The sequence below is a fragment of the Heliangelus exortis genome, chromosome 5 (genome assembly GCF_036169615.1).
Source record: "Heliangelus exortis chromosome 5, bHelExo1.hap1, whole genome shotgun sequence".
In the NCBI taxonomy this organism is placed as follows: domain Eukaryota; kingdom Metazoa; phylum Chordata; class Aves; order Apodiformes; family Trochilidae; genus Heliangelus; species Heliangelus exortis.
This window is the reverse complement of record NC_092426.1, coordinates 34,384,811-34,405,612: the sequence shown is the minus strand read 5'-3', so window position 1 is coordinate 34,405,612 and position 20,802 is coordinate 34,384,811. Positions and strand designations below refer to the sequence as shown.

At 46.2% G+C, this 20,802-nt stretch overlaps 1 protein-coding gene across 7 annotated transcripts in view; it reads left to right on the top strand.

The window, feature by feature from the left end:
• The first annotated feature begins 2,244 nt into the window (after nt 1-2,244).
• Nucleotides 2,245-20,802, top strand: part of SLC8A3 (solute carrier family 8 member A3) — a 114,181-nt gene continuing 95,623 nt past the window's right edge. For 5 of the 7 annotated variants that reach the window (XM_071744510.1, XM_071744509.1, XM_071744507.1 and 2 more), the window contains exon 1: nt 2,528-2,613. The gene's annotated coding sequence lies outside the window, so the exon portion shown is untranslated. Of the gene's footprint in view, nt 2,614-20,802 lie in introns of all 7 variants that reach the window. The other 2 variants (XM_071744504.1, XM_071744508.1) reach the window with 2 other exon arrangements.

Below are 20,802 nucleotides of genomic sequence, written 5' to 3'. Positions count from 1 at the left end.
CCTCCGTGCAGTTTCCTTCCCTCCACACTGGAGGGAGGAGACTGGAGAGCTTTCACCCTTGTGGTTTGTTCCCCCTAGCTGGGATGTGTGGTTTGAAAGTGTCCACCTGCAGATGGGGTGACACCAGACAGCCCTATGGTACCTGCATCCAGCCAGTCTTGGGTTTTTGCACTGATACTGAATTGTTGATCTTATGTATTGATGTTTATTAGGGCTTTTCCTCAGTTCTGATGAGACCTCTGGGTATTTTAGTGCCTTGGAGCATCATGTATGCATGTGTTATGTGCCCCCACCTGCCAGGAAGCCCTTTTCCTCCCTGAAGTCATGCAGCCCTGAGAGGTGCTGGCCAGCACCCTGAACTCAGGCACTTCAGCATGTGAGATCTCACTTTGCCCTGTGATACAAGTGCATCCCATGCCACATTCTTACCTTGTACACTGCCTTACTTGGGTTATCTGGGGAGAGCAGAAGAGGCAGGTGGCATCTTGGGAGATATGGGGCTGCATCTGGGACCCCCAGAATGTTCTTCAATCTTCTGTGTTGCCATCTTCTATTTCTTCGCTCCACTTGGCAGCAGCAGTGTCCCCTCAGCCTTCCTGGCTGCCCCTCTGTCTCTGGGCTTCCATGCCCTGCTCTAGTAACAGTAAATAGCCAGGCCAGAATGGGTACCTGCTCTTCCAGGTCTCTGGATCCCTTCTGAACACAGGAGTGGGGCCAGGGCCTGCCCTGCAGAGCTGTAGCCAGAATTTCAGCTGACTTTCAGGGACTTGGTGGTCTACATTTCCCTGCAGGGGACCAGAGATTATCCACAGCTTTCCTTACCCATTTTTAGCAGCATGAAGTAGATGCAACTATTTCCCATGTCACCTTCCCCATAAGTGTTTTGCTGCCCATTCCCTCTTTGTACATCTCTTGCCTGTGCTGGTTGAGCTAAAAGTCCAACGTAGGAATTGGGCTCAGGTTTGTCATGGCAGTTTACACAGCTGCTTTTGGCAGGGATGGTTTTTGCACGTGTGCTGGAGTCTCACCAGGAAGCTTCTGCTCCCTCATCGCACTATGGGGTAAGGGGAGTCACTGGGGCCAATGAAGTAGGGACAGCCTCTCTCTGGAGAATGAAGCAGCTCATCTTTTGCCAGAATGGCTCCATGTCAGGGATTGTGTCCTTACAGGACATGAGCTTGCTGGTTCTTTAAATACTTGAGAAGCCATGCCAGAAGTTAAATCTCCTGGAAGCGTAAGTCTGCCCATAAATGCTGAGGTGAAAACAGAGGGGACTGCAAGGAGAGACAAACCTGTGTGCAAACATCATGATGTGTCTTGTGCAAGGCATAAATCTACTGTCTTGTTCCACCATCCTGGAAACCAGCCCCCAGTCATCTTCTGCCAAAGTCAAATAGCAACTTTGGAGGCAAAGTATATTTTTAACCTTAAAATTACTTGCTACCTCATGTTATTTGCCTTGGGTTAAAAAAAATGACTGGGTGGTTTCTGCAAGCACAACCCAAAGTATGCAGCTTCAGATGAATACCAGGACAAACTCTGCCTGTGTAATTACATTGCCTATATTTAATCTCTCAGAAGTGTTTGGCAGATGCTTTAAATTTCAGATATGCAATCAGTATCTCCGGCTCAACTACCATGTTCTTCCCCTCCCTTGCTTGAAATACACAAAGTCAAGTGAGTACACTTAGAGGATACAGGAGCGATCAACCAGGCAGTGAATGTTACATTTCTATATATATAAACCCAAGGAGATCTCGCAGAGAGGTGTGTGTGAATGTGCCAACGTTACATGCCTTTATTTATTTTGGAAAGGGTTTGCTCTGTTTTCACCGTGCCTTGCTTTAAACGATCTGAAACTCCCCCCTGGATTCAGAGAAATAAATATGCATGGCTTGTAATTCTGTTGCAGCTCTCGCTCCCAGCTGATAGGGTGACGTGGAGTTTGGAGGCTCGCAGATTGGCTTTTTGATTTGGCTTCTTGCTGCAGTTGTGCAAACCCCGCTGGCTCCCAGAAATCAGGCTCAGCGCTTTGCCGTGCACCGTAATGCTAAGAAGCCCAGACCGAGCCCCGGTGGTGTGAGAGCAGGGAGCGGGGGAAGCCCAGCAGATTCAGTGGCAATCTGGGGGTACAATCCATTTTCTCTTCTCCCCCTCCCTCGACCCCCATTCATCTCCGTCCCCTCCTCGTCCCCTCCTCCTCCCCTTCCTCCTGCCCCCACCCCCCACCCTCCCCTCGCCGTGCAATCTCTCCCTTCCCTCCCCAAACTCCACCGCACGGAGCTGAAGACCAAGGCTGGTGGATTTATCAACATTTTACCTCCACCCCCACCCCCTTTTCCAGATGCACCTCCCCGCTCACCGTGACAGCTGCAAAAGAGAGCACCGGTTTTGTAGCGAGAGAGGCAACTTGGACTGACATGCAAAGGCGAACCCTCCCGGTACCCGCACACACCGTCGGTGAATCACCGGGCGATTCGATGAGCTCTCTTTAGGAACCGGAAGGATTTGTACGGGGGAGCCTTCCCCCTGCCAGACCCTCCAAAAAAAAAAAAAAAAACCCCAACCAACCAATCCCCCCCAAAAAAAGAGTAAAGAAATCAACCAGAAGGGGTAAGTAAGGGGATGCTACCGCTGCTCCATCTGTGGTTAAGTTTCCTGCTGCCCACTGGGGCTGCCTCGCATGAGAATGCCGGGGGGGGGGGCTGGCGGCGGAGGACTTTTTGCCCGGGGTGGGGGTGACGGGGTATAGCGTTGCCCGGGAGCCAGCAGCTCGCTTCATTGGCGCTGTATTCCCGGGGCCGCGGCGGCTCCGTGTATGCGTGTGTCTATGTGTGTCTGTGTCTGTGTGTGTGTGTGTGTCTTTGTGGTATGTGTGTGCGTGCGCTGCGAGGGGAGGGCTCTGTACAGGGCGCGGAGCGGGCGCTGCGGGAGGGATGCGCGCTGGGGAGGGGGCACCGGACCGGCCGGATCGGGCGCTGCGGGGCCGGGGCCTGTTGTAGGGGCCGAGTGAGTGGAGCCGCCGGGCTCCCGCGGGGCGTGCGCGGTCGCCAGCAGCCCCAGCCCGCGGCACCGTCCGCGGCGGCCCCGGGATCCCTCCCGCCGCCGGGCGGGGGTGCCCCGGCGCGGCGCGGCCCGCAGGGATGCTGGAGAGCCCGGGAGGGCGGCTCTGCCCGGGGCTGCCGGGCGGGGGAAGCAGTATTATAAATTTCCTTTTATTTTTGATTTATTTTTTTACATGGGATTTTGTATTTTGGTTTTTTTTTCGGTAATTATTTTATCCGCCGTGGGAGGCCGGGCTGCCGTCCCGGCAGCTGTCGCACTCCGTCCGCCGGGGCCGGCTTGTTTACCCCGGGCATCAAATATAGCTGCTGCGCCAGGCTCTGCCCTAAATAGGGCACGGGGCCGACTGCGGGGCCCCCGCAGCCCCCGGCTGGCAAGGGGGGAGAAGGGATACACACACGTACACAAGCTGACCTAAATGTTGGGTAATTTCATCCTCTTCCTTCCTCTCAGCCTTGCTTCAGGGCTTTATTTTTTTCATCTGTGTCTAAAGTATCAATCACCCTAGGTGAGAGATGGAACGCTAGCAAGTGTTTTTAGGTTGTTGCTTTTTTTCTTTACTAATATTCTAAAACGTGAGGGTATGACCATTTCCCTTTGCTTCCACCCAAGTGGAGCTGTAATGTAATGGTTGGGTTCCTGTCCCCTCGGTTTGTTTCTAGGTTTGTTTTGGGGATTTTACCCTAAAAATCTGTTTCAGATTTAAGGTGAGGCGCTGGAGAAACTGTAGGACTGAGAGGGTTTGGGTGCTTTATGCACAGCCCCCCGTCCTCATGCATGTATGTATATTTCTTTAATTCCTCACGTATCTTTAGAGAGCAAATGGGTGATTTTGTTGAGCTGTTTTGTTGTTGTGTTTTTGTTTTTTTTTTCTAGAGAGGACAGGGCTGGAAGACTTAGGTAACAGCAGCATCTTCCTATTCAAGAGTGCTCATCCCAAGCTCTTTGGAAGCCTAGTGGGAAGCCTGGGAGAGCTGAGCTGGCTTTGGGGGACTGCTGAGACACAGAGAGAGCCTTGAAGGTGCTCTGTAGGCTTGGTGCAGCAGGGAGAGACATCACTCCCCTGTGGCACAAGCATTTCTGGGGAGTCCCTATTCCTGCTGCATCCACTGCTGCTGCAGGTGCTTGTTTACCCTGGTCATGGTTTAGCTGAGAAAATAAGTCAGTTTTGGTGCTTATGTTCAGGCTTCTGTGGTCAAGTGGAACAAGACTTGTTTCCTGAGCAGAAGTAGTGATGTTAGAAAACAGCGCATCCAGTTCCTGCCAAGGGTTTGCTGGGAAGGAGTGAGAGCAGCCCAGAAGCCCTCAGCTCTGCTGAGATTTTGCAATGTGATGTCAGTCAAATCTGTTACCCCTTTTTATAAATAAAAGGGTGCAATATCAACCAGGGGGTCAAAGAGGAGGACTGAATGTGAATAGAGAGCCCTAGGTAGAAGTTGCAGTATAGGAGTCTTTCAGTCTTTTTTTTTTTTTTTTTTTTTTTCTTTTAAACCTCATCCATCCTTGAGTCCTATTCTAGCAACTGGGTGCTTCAAGCATTTCCCAATTGCCTGAGGAATGACAGATTGTGGTAATCCTGCTGCTGAGGTCCTATGTGAGGGCACTGGAAATGCAGGTAGGCTCCCAGTCTCTGGCAAGCCTCCAGCACACTGCTGGGTGCATTGTTTCCTCTCCCGAGGTCTCCTCTGCATTGTTAATGATATTTTTCTACCTGCATGAGGATTTGGTGAGGACATGGTTGTGATAATTAGTGGGTAGCAGGGTGCAAGAGAAAAGATGGATGTGTAGCCATCCTAATGCCACTCTGCAGATTGTCCCTTGCAGAAGGATTGCCCCATTCCTCTACAAAGCTGTCACCTGAGAGAATGGCACCTGGTTCTGCAGATGCTATTGCTAGGTGGGCTGGTCCTTTCCTTCACCCTGTGCATGTCAAGAAGCATGTCTTGAACTCTAGCACCCAGAACATGGGAGTATCCAGTATCATGTGGAGCTGGATACTGAGTGTGGCCTTGCTGGGTGGATGTGAGAGCAGAAGCTGCCTCATCTGTCCAGGGGCTACTTTGTCACTGGGACTCACTGGCAGTCATTCTGCATGGTGGACTTAGAGCACAGCTCCTTGGGTTGGCTGGCTTGTAGGAAGGAAAGTCACCAAGGGAAGAAAGAGCACAGCCTACCTGCTTTCTCAGCATTCTTCTGAAGTTGGTGGGGCTGAAGTCTGGTCTAAGCATGGCATCAGATGGCATCTGATCCTCTAATAGTACTGGTAGGACAGGAAAGGGGTTTTCTAAGGTCCTGGGCTGACTTGCTGTCAATTCATGCCTGATCTCACATACACCCCTGAGCTTCAGTGTGGCCTTCTTGTGATAGGTGTCTTCCATCCCCAAGGCAGGGAAGTGCCATAACTGTGTCAGCTCTTCTATTGGAAACAGATAAGATGTATTCCCTCCACCAGTATTTTCAGAGCAGCTCTATACAGATAAATGGTCCTGTCTGTCAGGTTTTTGTTTGCTTGTTTTAAACAAACAGCATCAGTCTCCCCCCCTAAGCTTCCCCAATAACCGAGTGGTGTTGACAAATAGTTCCTTGTTCTTTGTTGCTCTTGTGTTTCAGATGCCTTTCATACGCTTCAACAGTTTAAAAAGATGGCTTTGATTGCAGGACATTTTTTTTAATCTGGCAGCAATATGTAATTCTGAAATTAAAAAAAAAAAAAAAAAAAAAAAAGTGAAGGAAATTTAAATTTAAAAAAAAAATCTTGTTCATATGGGAAAAAAGTGCCTGAAGCCAAGAAATTGATAGTTGTGATGCTCTGTTTACCACTCCCCATTGTGTTCAGGTATTGTGGCATAGATTAATGCTATTGTTGATTTAATATTTAGTTAGTGGTAGCCCTTAAAGGCATCAGCCCAGTTGGGCGCCCATGTTTCAAAGTACCATGCAGATGTTTAATGAATTATTATGTCTGTCCTGATAAGTTTATTGCATTGAGAGATACATGACATCACAAACTATTCTTGAGGCTTCATTAAAGCACCTTCTGTCCTGGTCCTGCATTTGGTGTTTTCAGTGACATGGGGATGAGGGGTTTGAGGCTAAAGACAAGATTGCTGTCCCTGTCTACCTCCAGAATGAAATCTGGAAACCATCTCGAGTGCAGCTTGCGTGGGCTACTGGGCTGTCTGGGCACTAGCATAGTACAAACAGCAGTTGCCTGCCTTCCTGCCTTCCTCCCTCCCTGCCTTCTTTCCTTCACACTCCCTGTCTTAATGTTTTGTACTGCACGCTCTGGTTGAGGGTCATCATGGAGGTGTGTGCTCAGAGTTCAGTGTGATGGCCTCCCAGCCTCTCCTCTGGGCATTTCTGTCACAGGGTTTTGCAGGAATAGCAAGGCATCAGGTAGCAGGGATATGTCAGGCCACTCTGAAGGTACCACCCCATTTTTCCAGTCTAGGTGCCATTGTACCTGTGGCAACCCATAAGACACGTTTATAAACAAGTGATAATCATGCCCCCATGCTCCTTCAACTCTCAATTTTCTGGTAATTCTCTCTTTAAATCTGCATGCTGGAACCATTGATCACACAGCTGAGCTGTCATTTGAAGTCTCTGGCAGCTGACATCATGGGAGAGAGGGAGGCTTAAGCTCTTAGTATTTCTTTTACTATATCTTGTTTTCCAACCAAACTCTCCAATGAGGATTTTCTGTCATAATAAAACAGGGAGCTTTTCAGATTAAGGGAGAAACTTCTCTTTCCATTCACTAGCAGATTATTTCAAGGCTGCAAAACTGGACTAGCTCTGCCTTCCTCTACTCTGATGTCTTTTTATCTAAGCCTCGTAACTCAGGACAGCAGCAGGGACAGCGAGGTCAAGAGCAATCAGAAATACTAAATATCCTATGCTGTTGGCCATGTTTTGCAACCAGGAAGGTTGTAAAGATTGATGTCAAAGAATTTTAGAAACTGTAGACATATGAGGCTTCACTGCCACTATCTTCTTGGTCACCTTCTCTGAGGCTTGGGCTTGGAAGCTGTCTCAAAGCAAACAGCAGAATAAGGTTTTATTAAAAAAAAAAAAATTAAAATGTTGTGATGCAGGAATGTATCTGTGGGAGAACATTTAGATCTGACTGCTGAGGTTCTATTGCCTCCCCTGTGCACTGCTGGCCCACCCTGGCTGGTGATGGATGGGGACTTGAAGTAGTACTTACTGTGTGTGAAGAAACCCTCCTGTTGCCTTCCATACTGTTTGTTTTCAGAAACATTTGTTTTGGGGCATTAAGGCCCAGATGCCTTGGCTCCACCACCTTGAGGTGGCCCTTTCTTAATGGGAAGAAATATCTTGATGTTGAGCTTAATGTTCACCTTAATAAGCACTTTTATCCTCTTCTATGCTTTCAGTTGGGCTTACTCAGAGAACCTTGAACACGTATGTTGGTCGGGACAGATGGAAATGAAGATGTGATTGCCTTTGTGGAACAGGACAAGGCTGTTAAATGGCCCAGGAGGTGTTGCAGAATTCACTGTTGCAAGAGACAAACCTGCAGCAAGGCCCATACAGCTTATGGCCCAGACACGCTTGTCATTTTTACTTTGGTCTTTACAGCCTTCCCACTCTGCCTGCTTGTTCCTGCTCTTTTCCACACCTAGCAAGGCACTGGTGCAGTGGCATGTGTGGTCAGGTGGTGGGTTTGGCTTGCTTTTCCAGCACATTGTTCCTGGTCCTTATTCATGGCCATGATGCCACCCGTTAAGCTGCTTCCTGGATTGCCTGCAGCAGTTAGGCTTGGATTGGAGGAGGTTTAGCCTTGAAGTCTTCTCTTGATGAGGTGGATAGTCTTGAATGCAAATTAGATGCAAATAACCTAGAGTGATGGGGTCTGCAAAGCACTTCTCAGGCTATTAAGAGGCACAAGAATCGGCAGGAAAAAAAAATTAATATAAAATTTTCCAAGAACATGCACAGGGGCTGATCTTGGTTAAAAAAATTTTAAAAAGGCAAAAAAATAAATTAAAAAACAAAACAAAACAAACAACTCAAGAGTCTAGTTTCAAGCTATTTCTGAGATGCAACATGCCAAATGAACTGAGGTTCCTCAGGAAGAGAATAAAAGGAGAACTCTTCTGCTCTCAATTCCTTCAAGTCCTTTGATAGCTTCACCCTAGCACTCAGCACTTCATCAACAATAACCTCTCCATGTTGAAGCCTCCAGACTGCATTCCCTGGCAGTGTAAGTGGGAGCAGTGCCAACTGTTTTATTAGGTTTGCTCCCATGAAACCCACTAGAAGGGAAGGACCTGACTCCTTGTCCTCATGAGGCAGCAGCAGCCTAAGTTTGTGCTGCTGCCCTGCACTTGTTTAGCCAGTAGCTGAGCCCTGGGCGAGCTGCCTGCCTCGAGGCTAATTGAGGACCCCCTTGGGGGGACCTGCAGACCAGGGGGAGGTGGATGTCTCAGTGGTGTGGTCTTCTAAGTGCAAGGCAGAATGGGTCTCTGTCTGTGCTTTGCTTTTGCAAAGGATCCCTGTGAGGAGTAATGATATGCTGCTGCTTTTAGTTTGATAGCCTCCAGGCAAGAATGAGCCTTTTAAAGCTTGGGTTTTAGGAGGCAAGCAGAGGGGATGCTACTGGAGTTAGATGTGATGGGGAATTCTCCTGCCAGAGCATCGTGGAGATGGGTGCTCTGGATGTTGCCCCTCACATAAATTACTACTTGCTTTCGCTCTTTTAAGTATCATTCTTTTCCTTATGTTTCAACCTTCCAGAGTAGTTTCAGGTTCACTTCTTCTAGTAAATGTTTCCTTTTCTCTAACTTAAATAATCCATCTCCCCAGAGCTGACCTGACAGCAGTTTCCCCTGCAGTGACCCAGCGCACACAGCACACTTCATGAAACCCTGGCTTCTGTGAAGAAATGCAGCACCAGCAGTGACCCTGCTGGTGTCCCAGCTAAAAATAAAGTCTGTCTCTCCTGGCAGTGTTGGGGTTTGCTTGGAAGTAGGTGGGCAGTTTTACCCCTCAGCTGCACTGTGCTCGTGTGCCAGGCAGAAGGCTCAGCTTCACTTTCAGAGCACAGTGGAGGTGCCTCCCCTCTGGGGAATTGTACCAGCAGACTGAAGGTGAGAAGATGCTCAGCTGCACTTGGTGCACCTACCTCACTCCCAAAAATGTCCTGGCTTGCCTGTTGCCTTGTTTCCTTCTTAAATATATAGATTTCTTCATGATTCTCCAGTAACTGCCCCAACTCTGAGCTTCCCACAGCTCCATGCCTTCTGGTTTTTCCTGGTCTTCTCACAGCATCTGTCACATGTTCAACCCCCATTTATCCCCTGTGTGTGGCTTTCTGCCTGTTTTGCAGGTCCATATGGGCTTGTCTCCTACCCGAAAGCATGAGGCTGACCCAGTCAAGAAGCAGATCCTCAGTCTGGAGGGGCCTTTTCAGCTTTCACTTTACAAACACATTACCAAGTTTCACAAAAGCCAGAAAGCTAAGTGGTAGAAATATGCTCTGGAGGAAGAAGAGGGCTGGATCCTGACTGGTGAACTTGTGGATAGTTTGGGTGTTTCCATGCACATCTAGCATGCCTCTTGTATGACTGACAGGCAGGTAAGGAAAGGACTGCAGGAAGTGCTGTGGGAGGAAGAGCCAGGGGAAGAGACTTGTTTGCAGGGAGAGCAGAGGGCAAGGAGAGTAAGCAGAGGAAGGATTAGTGCAGAGTGGTGGCTTCTTGGGATACAGGGCTTGCATTCATTGAAACCCACTTTTATTCGTATGTCTACTCATTGAGCTCCTACCGCAAAAGGGATAAATTTCAAGGCTTTGTGTGTCTTTAAAAGTGACCATCCTTTTGTCAAAGACCTTTTTTACTTGTTTTTCCCCCCATTTGTTTCACAGACCTAAACAAAATAGTAATGATGGCTCTGCCCAGGGGAACACCTCCATCCCACTGCTCCTCACCTGCTGGTGTTTGGACATGGTTGCTCCTGTTGTGGGTGAAGTGGGTATTTCTATCATTTCATAGAATCACAGAATTCCCTGGCTGGAAAAGATCTTCAAGGTCATCAAGTCCAACCATTAGCTTAACACTGACAAGACCTTCACTAACTTATCCCTAAGTACTATGTCTACATGACTTACACACCTCCAGGGACGGTGTCTCCATCACTGCCCTGGACAGCCTGTTCCAATGCCTGATCATACTTTCAGTGAAGAAATTCTTCCTAACATCCAGTCTAAATCTCCCCTGGCACAACTTGAGGCCATTACCTCTTGTCCTGTCACTTTTAACTTCATTGAACAGACAGATCCCAACTTTTTTCAACCTCCTTTCAGGTAGCTGTAGAGAGCGATAAGGTCACCCCTCAGCCACCTTCTCTCCAGGCTAAACAACCACAGGTCTTCATAAGACCTATGCTCCAAACTTTTCATCATCTTTGTTGCCCTTCTTTGGACACACTCTAGTGGCTCAATGTCCTTTCTGGAGGACATCCTACTTGTGACAGGTTGTCCAGATAACAGGAGTTACTGTCATCCGTTGTGGCAGGTGGGGCTGGGTTTGGGGCTTGGCAGGAGAGATTTCTGGGCTGAAAGGAACGGGGGCTGGGGCAGGGTATGGGGGGAATGCTGTGAAAAGAGGCTGGTCATTCCTTCTTAAGGCCGTTGCTTGAGTCAGCCCTACAACAGAACTCCCAGCAAAAGAGGGACCCTGTAATTTTCTTACCTTAGCCTTGTCTTAGGAGAGACTTGGAGTTCAAAGCAAGTAGAGCACATCTGTTTTAATCTTCTCATTGCAGAAAGGGAAGGAAAGAGAATTTCTGCAGTGCCTGAAGAGGAGTCTTAGCTCCTAAGTAAAACTGATGGAGATGTGGGTCTGCTAGCATCTGTAACAGAGGTTGTGCCTCCCAGTGGCAAGATAGAGGCTGTCTTCTCTCTTTGCCTTGGTGGCTTACATAGATTGTACACCGAGTGGCTGAACGGGATAAGCATGTTAACCAAGCACCTACGTTAATCCAGTGACTCCTGTCATTGTGCTTCCAGGATGAGGCACTTCAGGAGGCTGATCTGGGCACAAGGTACAGAAGAGACCCTCCAGACCTTGTTTCCTGTGGTCTGGGGCTGTGGAGGAAAAGGTTTTCTCCTTCTCTTTTCAGTGCACTTGGCTGACATGGTCATCTCCCATGACTCAGCTTCTCCTGTTGGCAGGACTAGTTGTAGCAAATCCAGAGCCAGCATGGAAGAGGAAGGAACCAGGGTGGGATGGACAGGAAATAGACTCAGTATGGAAGAAGCAGGAAGGTGGCCCCCAGTTGATGTGTGTGATGTGAGTTGCAAAAAGGAAATAGATGAATCTCTCCTTTTGGAATTTATGTTACATGAAATATTACCAAATCTCCTCAGGCAGCTCTTCCAGTAAAATAGTATGTTTCTGCTGACTTGGGTTTCTTGGACCTATGCTGATTTATGCCAGAGAAAATCTGGTACTAAGGACCTTCGCTCTCTTCTCTCTTGCCAGCCTTCAGCTGATGGTTTGCAACTTGACTGGGCTGGAAAGATAGCCATCATTTTTTATGATGACTTTGTGTAAAAGGTGGCTTTTAGAGGGGAGGGTCAAGGGAAGGAAGCTGATGTAAGAAATGCTCCAAATGCAATGTTGTTCTTGTTTCTTCTACTTTGGAGATAAACAACAACATAATTATTATGTACTTTGCTAGGAATTTTTTCTGACACATCATGCCCTCTGTCCAGTTTTCAAATGTTCGCCACTGATACCTAAATTAAGGCTTGCTGACTGATGGTAAGTGGGAGAGTACCATTGCAGGCATGTTAGAAATGGCAAGAGAGGAGACTCATTATTTTCAGACAAGGGGCTTTGTTGTATGCACTGTTCCCAGGCTGGCATACACATGTAGGTAATCTTGATTTTTTTTAATCTTCTTGAAGGGTCAAGTCATGTATTTACCCAGCTTAGCCCTATGTCTTCTGGATGTGGGACCTGCCCAGTACTTTTAGCAGGAACCAAGAAATAAATGTCCTTATCTTTCTTTGGAGAAGACAGCAGTAGCCTCTTATGGTCACCTCTTTGGCTTTCCTCAGAGATTTTAAATAGTGTTTAGGTGTTCAGTGGAAAATGTGTGACTTAAATGGGGTCAAGGTACCCAAGTGGATTAAAGAGCTGCTCCATTAAACTTCTAACTACCCTGTGAAATCTGGCCCTTTGCAACTCCCCCAGTGAAATATCTGAGATTAATTCAGACCCCATGGATGGGGCAGAGGAGGAAGTTAGTGCTGTAGTAACACTGAGAGAGTATATATGGTATTGAGGGTGACTGACTCCAGATGATATTTCAGATCACCTGCCCTTGACAGAACAGAGTGGGGCAAGCAGCCAGGGAGGGCAGACTTGCAGTTGAAACACAGACTGAAAGGAAAAGGGTGAACAATCCTATGTGGTAATGCCCTAGTGAAGAGCAAATCTCTGCCTTTCTATGCTATAGAGATCAGAGTGGCTCATGGCTTTATATTGCCCACAAGGAAAGCTGCCAGAGGGTGGGGGAAGAAGAAATGAAGGTGTTGAAGCAGATAGCCTGGAGACTGCTGCCACTTACTGTAATTGCTGTAGCAGTTCAGCTTCCACTGTTTGTTGTCCATGACATCTCTGCAATTACCATATGGTAAGTGTGACTTGAGTCTCTAGCAAATAACAGAGCTAATATTAAGAGAGAATCTGTAAACAGCTAGTGCATAAATGAACAAAGAGCAATAAGCAGCCTGGACATATAAAGAATGAATTAATCATGGTAGATGTGAAGGTTTTTTGTTTTTTTTTAAAGCAGTTGCAGAATTAGCAGATGGAAAAAATGGAAGAATTAAGCTACCTAAATTGTCAGAATTAAGCTACCTAAATAAGGTATACATGGGGAAATGTGTCTGTAAGGGGTGAGGGTGAAATCTTATTTGACAACTGTATTCAAATGGGTGAATTTACATAAGGTTTTGTCACCTTCCAACTGAAGGTGGAGGGATTTTGAGGCTAGCCCATAGCTGGGTGCATTTTTCATGCCTCCTGCTGTGCTCAGATCTTCAGAAGCAGTGAGCACATTACAGTGTATTTCCCTCCTCCCAGCAGGAGCCCCTGACTTTTTGGTTGAAACTCTGGAAATCTTTGCTTTCCCTCTATGTGTACCAGTCAGCGGGGCACTCCTCATAAAAACCTCGCTGTGCTGGGGAGACAGCAAACAGGGAGCAACACAGCAAGCTGATATATCCATCTAGATTTCATCTTCACAGCACTCCAATACCTGATGAAAATATGTTGCATGGCAGAGCTGAGGGGTGAGACTTCACTGCCCAGGCTTGGCTTGCCTGCTCCAAGAAGAGCAGATCTGCAGCTAGTTTTGACAGGGATGGGCAGTGAGGTATGATGCTGCCAGACATCCTGCTGCTTCTAGCTGCCTTAAAGATGGAGAACCAAGAAGCAAGCAAGATAAATTATTGGAGGGCAGCCTGGGCTAATTTATAAAGATTAAAATAAATTTGTGTGCTTTGGCCAAAGAATAACTGTGGAGGAGAACAGCTATTTACAAGTATCTGAAGCATGTAAATCTAAGACAGGAAAGGAGAATGGTTGAGAGTGCTCCAAGGACAGGATAATGAGAACCAGCAGCATAAATTTTCTTAATTTAATTCTAAATATAAGAAAGACAGCAAAAACCTCTGAGATAAATTACATCATGGCATAGTCTCTATGGGAAGTTGTGGAAATGCCATCGTTTGGTTAATTTAAAACTGGGTTGGACCAAATGTTAAGAAATAATGTTCACAAAGAGAACAATGGAGCTGCAGTCCTTGAGGTATGGATCAGACACCTGTTCTGTCTCTGGCTGAATTCTGAGGTTAGTGGCAGCTGTGCTAACTGTACTAAGCAAGAGCTTTTTCTAACTACACTGTTTCTTTGCCCGTTTGCACAGAGGAGCTTGGAAGTCTTCAGTCCAATGAGACAAATGACAACTGCTCATTTCCCTACTGCATTGGTAAAGATGATTTCTGAAGTGTAGCCTGTTCCTCCTCCTCTCCCCTCCCTGTTTTCTGCCCAGTCTCTCACTGCCCTGTTTTTGTTGTTTCTGCTTCTATTCACTTGTTAAGTATTTTCTTTCTCACTGGGCCTGGAAAGAGGACCATCTGAATAGAGTTGTGGAGAGCTTCTAAGTTCTGTTTATGCCATGTGGCATTTTTAGTAAAATTTTTTTTTTCTTCAATATTCAGGCAAACAAAATATTTTTTCTCCTAGGAGGAGAAGAAAGAAGTGGGTCCACTTCCAGAGGATGGGGGCAGTGTGTTGCCTATCTGCTGTGATTAGCACCCAGTGTGGCTTGGCTGGTAGCTGCCCAGGAGCCAGCCAGGGAAGCCCTCCTTGCCTGAGTGCTTGTCACATTGCATGGTTTGTTTTGTTTGCCTCAAATGAGTGTTCTGTCAGGAAACTTGTATTTTTCTTAACTAATTCTGGATCTAGAGAGTGCATTATGACTACAATACCTTTCCCCTCTTATTTACCCCTTAGCCTGCTTCTATGTACAAATAACTACAGGCTCTGAATCACAAATGCAACGTTGACAACAAATCCTAAGGTCTCTAATTGTAGCTGTTGCAGATCTGTCACCAGAGTGCTAAAGAAATGTCACGAGTTGCCACTGTCATCTTTTCTTTAGGATGTTGTGAGCCACTAGGTGATAAGTTGCACTCTGATGGTGGCACCTGAACCAGCAGTACAGTAAGTCTGTGAAGCAGGAGCAGTAAATAATGCACCCTGTGTGCTGCCACAGGCAGGACATAAAATGTCTTTTACTGACAAGAAGTTTTGCTCACAGTGTTGGAATAATTTTTTTTTGCCTTCCCCCCTCCCCAGATGGTCTCTGATGCTCTTTATAAACCAGCAAGACAGTGCTGAAAACCTTGAAGGCTGCAGCAGAGGTGTTTGATGCCTGTTGCAACCCCACAAGCTGTTGGGTGGCTGCTTTAGGTTTTCTCCTGTCTCATGGAACAGGCAGGGGGGCCACCAAGTAGGTGACCTAGTAACTCAATTTCATTGTTTCCCTCAGCCTCCTAAACCTCAAAGAAAGGACATTCAGACTTCTCACTGGGCCTTTCACATCATAGGCATAAAATCAAGGGTGTGAAGTAGGCACTTGGAAGTACTTGCCCTCTCAATTTGGGGCCATCGAGACTGAATGGTGTTTTCAGATGTGCACAGGTATTCAAGCACTTAATTGTGTTTAAAAATACCTCTAAATGCAACAAAAAGACATGTTTGAAGATCTGCCTCTAAGTGTGCACAGACTTCCAAAAAGTCATGACTGACTTTTTGCCATAAATCCTTGCCAGCACGGTGCTATAATGAGCTCCCAGTGTGGTTTGTACACAGGGTGACAGTTTTTACTTTTTTTTACTGTGGGGGTGGCTGAGCATTGGCACTGGTTGCCCAGAGAGATTGTGGAGACTCCATCCTTTCTCCCTGGATATCCTCCAAATATTCAGAAGACAATTAATGTGGTCCTAGGCAACTGGCTCTAGATGGCCCTGGTTGAAGAGGGGTTGAGGACTAGATAACCTCCAGAGGTCCCTGCTATGTCCTATGTGAACTAGCCACTAATATGTCCTGAAAAACAACAGTATAATATATATGAAAAGAAAAAAAACCCTCCTCAACTATATCAGAGCAGATAATACTGTTTTTTCAGCAGGAGAATGACCACCACTAATTTATGTATCAGCCTAAATACCAGGTTTTGTTTTTCCATTGTAAAAAAGGCTACATTTCTGGGGGGATAAAAAAAATGAAAAGGGTATCACTTGCTGTCCCTTAGCCTGAGGGAGCTCAACCATGCAGACGTGCTTGGGAATGGAAGAACAAGTGCACCACAGCTTCCATGGAGGCTGTCCCACAGCTCTGAGAGCATGGCTGTGCCTGCCTGCTGAAGGGTTTCCTTCAACGTCTGCCTCCTTCTGGACTGATCTGTGCACAGAGTGTGAACTTCAGTTTCTATATCCATATATACCCATCTGTTCTGTAGAGATATATTTTAGCTGGGGTGAGAGAAAGGCAGTCCCCTGCCCAGGCAGTCAAGTGCTGCTGGTGCAGTATTGGAAAGGGACAATTAAGTATGGGCATCTTTATAGCACTACTTCTCCAGGAGTGTCACAGATACTAAAATACAGAAAAAAAAAAAAGTTATGTGGTGTGAGTTGAGATGAGGTTGCTCCTAGTTGTACACAGGCTTGTGCTCCATTTGTGTCAGCCCCTGGGATCACCAAATGTAACATCTCATCACTGCAGCATTTCAAGAAACAGTAGGCTTGAGTCATTTTGTCACTTAACACCCTTTTACCATGCTAGAATGGTAGGAACTGCTCAAATTAATAGAGACTCTAGCGTGTAAATATTACTAGACTTGCTACCAGAGCAGTTTGGTGTTTGGGTTGTTTTTTTTGGGTTTTGTTTTGTGGGTTTTTTGGTAGCTTTTTGCATGATCTTGAGAGGAAAAAAAGAGGCTGCTCTTGGCACATACTGAGGGAGTTATTCTGGGCAGCTAATTCTAGGCTTTGACATGTTTACTGGAAAGTGCAAAGCAACAAGCACCCTGCCATAACTTTTCCATAGAGCCAAACTCATGGCCTAAGCATGAGTTCCAGTGTCTTTTCCCTTGTAAAATCTAGCTGGTGCAGGAGTAGGGAACTAAACTACCTATTGGTGTGCAATAGCCTGTGTAATGTCAGCTTGATGTCCTTGGTTGTGCTTGTATCAGCCTGGTCTGTGTTTCAAAGTTTTCATTTGTCTGATAAAATGCATCTATTTACACTGCTCTAGTGTTTGGCTTATAGGTAATCCTTAGCTTGCACTCTGGGTGCTGCTTTGTAGGGATGAGCAAAGGACTCAGTAGTTTTTTAATGGATTGAAATATATGCTTTGTTTTGTATTAAATATTTTATTATGCCTTTATTTTGGGGAAGGGAGGAGTGGGAATCAGGTATGATACCTCTACTGTGAAAACTCAGTTATTTTTGTTCTTTGGCAGAAAGGCTGTAATTTTGATTTTTGGTGATGGTTATCAAAAACCCCTGTGTGCTCAATTAAAAAGCTTTTATGTGCTTTGAAGCTGAGGAATGTGAGGCCCCATTATTAAGTTGAACCTTATTTCTGTCTCCTGCAGCTTCAGTGGGGCCATGAGATGACACTAATAGCAGCACTGCATCTGCTCTGTTCTGGGACAGATGCTTTGTCAGGTAGACAGAACCCTTGATCTTGAGATGCCTCTGTCTGGCTCTTTTGCAGCACCCACGCCTGAGCAGGGCTCATCCCGTGCTCAGATCTAATCAGCAGCCTTTCCTGAATGGTCAAGAGTCAGGGGGAGAAGATGTATGGCCATAGATGTACTTGTGTGTCTGATTTATTTGGAGTGTAGGAGGGAGAGGAAGAGGAGAAGGAGGTCCCAGAAAACCTTATCTGATTTTGCAAGTCAAATCCAAAGGTTTTTTGCTAGTTTAAGAGGATTTTGCCTAAATAAGAAATCAGTAGGGACTTAGAAGTTTCATTTTGATGTTGTAATTACTGATCAGTGATCTTGGGTTTGTGGATATTAAATGTTAGTAGCCATCACTGTGTTATGCTGCCTCCTGATTTGATTTCTTGCAGGGAATGCTTCCTTTTGAAAATAACCTTGCCTTGAGAGTCATGTAAGCAGATGTGTCCAAAAAGCTAAATTACAGGGGATTGCTATAGCCTTCCCAGCTTTCTACCTCACTGAAGGGCCACAGCAGATCAACCATCATTCTTCTGAAACTCAGCTATTATAAAAGATGTAAGGAGCTTGATAGTTGGCTAAGTCAACAGGCTTAATTGTGACAATGTGGTCTGTGCCACTTTCTGGACTGTGTCCAGAATTATTTCAAGAACAGATCTTTTTATTTATGGGTTTGATTTATGGATCATGTGGCTCTTGTCTACTGTTGTAGAATAAGGAGTTCCCTCTGCTAAAATAACTGTTATGTACCTTTCCAGAACCTTGCTGTTCAACACTAGTTCATTCTTCTGCATGGATGCTTTCAGCTTTTTGTCTCTCTTTTGCACTGATTGTATGCTTTGAACTTATCCTACCTGGTAGGGGACACTTCATTCAGTACCACTGCCCTTACTTGCATGTATTCAGTGTGATAGCAATGGTGGGGCAGAGACCTGTTGAAGAAAATTATGTCTGGTAGCAAAGAGGTAGTGTAAATGAAGATCCTCATTGGATAAAGCCAAAAATCACCTATCACCTAACTTTCCACCATTGCTGCAGCTTCCAGATGTTTGCATCCTGCAGGGCCAGGGCAGTAACCTTGCTGTAATGTAACCTTCTCTGCACCAGGTGTGGATGTGTTTTGTCACATTGACATCAGAGGACTAACACTGTGACATCTCCTGGGTGACAAGCAGTGACTCAGGACTGTGCTGCAAGACTGCCTGCCTGGAGGCTCTGTTCTCAGAGCAGGACTTGTACTGAAGGGTGGTTCTTGTCACAGTTAGCCCTGCTGAGATCAATGCTGCTGCTCAGAAGAGGGATATGGGTCATGGCTACTTTGCTCTGGACAGTTCACAGGTACGTAGATCCCTGCCAGTGATTTCTGGAGTGAGTTTAGTAGAGGTATCTAAAAGAAAGCTTGCACCTTGTTTAAGCAACCTTTTTGACCTAGGGCAAGCGTGAGCTTTAACTCTTCCATCCTCTGTCATCTGAGCATTGAAACTGTTACCTCAATGCTTTATTAACGGCAGTTTTAAAATTTAATAGTTCTATTCTATGTTATAAAGCACTTTCGCATGAACTCCCAAGGGGGAGATGGCAGTAAGAATGTTTCACTGTGTTTTTTGGATTGGATGGGCGAATGCTTCTTATATTAATGAGCACTTATTAAGAACTTACTGGACAGTGTGTCTGTGGGCAAAGTTCTTGTTGATCAAACTGGGAAGTTTTATCTGTGCCAACGATTTGCAGGATCAGGTCATTATTGTGTTAAAAAAATGATTGTGATCTCCATTTAACATCAAAATGTTTGTTAAGGTAGTGAAAAGCAGTGAAGAAATGTATTCTCAAATTCTGGATTTTTAAGCTACAACCCATAGCCTTACTTTAAAGGTCTGAACATGTAAACAGGATACCCTGGTAGAAGTTGCTTTTGAAATAATATACACTTGGTTTGAGGAGTAATAGTAAAATTACCCTCTGCTTAAAATCAAATAAAAAAATTAAGAAGAACTGGCAAAGTCCTACAGTGTGTTGAGGAATGGTTAGCAATAGAAGCCATCATGGCATTAGAGGAGGTATACACGTAGTGTTAATTACAGAAGATGGTTGTCCCACAGAGAAGGAGGTTGGTGGCAGCAGTGATTTATTTCAGAGAGCAGTTTAGTCATTTTACTACTCCTAGTCAAGGTTCTGAATTTAAGTGGTACTTAGACTTAAGTTATTTTTTAAACCAAATTTAGGTGCTTTAGACACATAGATGTATTTGAAATTACTCCTCTCTTTCTCTCAGCCATTCCTATGTGGCTGATCTTTTAAGACAAAGCACCTACTGGCTGCTGCACAGTTAAGCAGGATGTGGGAGCTGGAAGTGTCAGGAGGTTGGTGGATGCCTGCCAGAAATTACAGTACAGAAAAGGATGATCTAATGTGCCCTGGTGTGTTTTTGGAGCTGCTGTGCTTGTGCAGTTGGTCTCTACATGCACCTTGAGTCAGAGGCACCTGGATTGTGTCATCTTATCTGAGCATGTGCACACATCTATCTTGCAGCCCAGAGATCCCGGGCTTGCTGTTCACAGTTACCCTGCACATCTTCACTGGCCCTTAGGAATTTTCCAACCTTCTGCAGCCAGAAATTGCATGAAGTACCGTGGCAGAGTGGGAAGGAAGACACAATGACAGTGTCAAATTCAACCCAAGCTGTATGTGCTGGGTAGCTCAGTGTGCTCTGTGACCCTGAGCTACACAACCAATGGGATGTTTCATTGGGTGTGCCCAGGTGGCCCAGAAAGCCAATTGCATCCTGGTTTGTATCAGGAATAGTGTGGCCAGCAGGACAAGGGATGTAATTCTCCCCCCATACTCAGCACTGGTGAGGTCTCACCTTGGGTACTGAGTGCAGTTCTGGACCCCTTACTACAAGAAGGACATTGAGGTTCTGGAGCAGGTCCAGAGGAGGCTGGTGAAGGGACCGGGGGAAAGTCTTCTAAGAAGAAGCCAAGGGAGGTGGGTTTGTTTATCATGGAGGAGACTCAGTGGGGACCTTATCACTACCTGAAGGTAGTTTACTACCTGAAGGGAGGTTGTAGTCAGGTGGGGTTTGGGATCTTCTCCCAGGCAACGAGTGACAGGATGAGAGGGCATGGCCTGAAGCTGCACCAGGAGAGGTTTAGGGTGGACATCAGAAAACAATTCCTTATGGAGAGGGTGATCAGGCATTGGAATGGACTGCCTGGGGAAGTTGTGGAGTCACCATCCTGGAAGGTGTTTAAAGGAAGGCTGGATATGGCACTCAGTGCCATGGTCATGCTGATGTGGTGGTGTGAGGTCATAGGCTGGACTTGATGATCTCAGAGGTCTTTTCCAGCCTCAGTAATTCTGTGATTCTGTAATGTGAATTCAGGGCTGTGGCTGGCTAACAGCCCACAGAGTTCTGGGGTCCCACTGATCCCCAGGCACCCAGTCAGG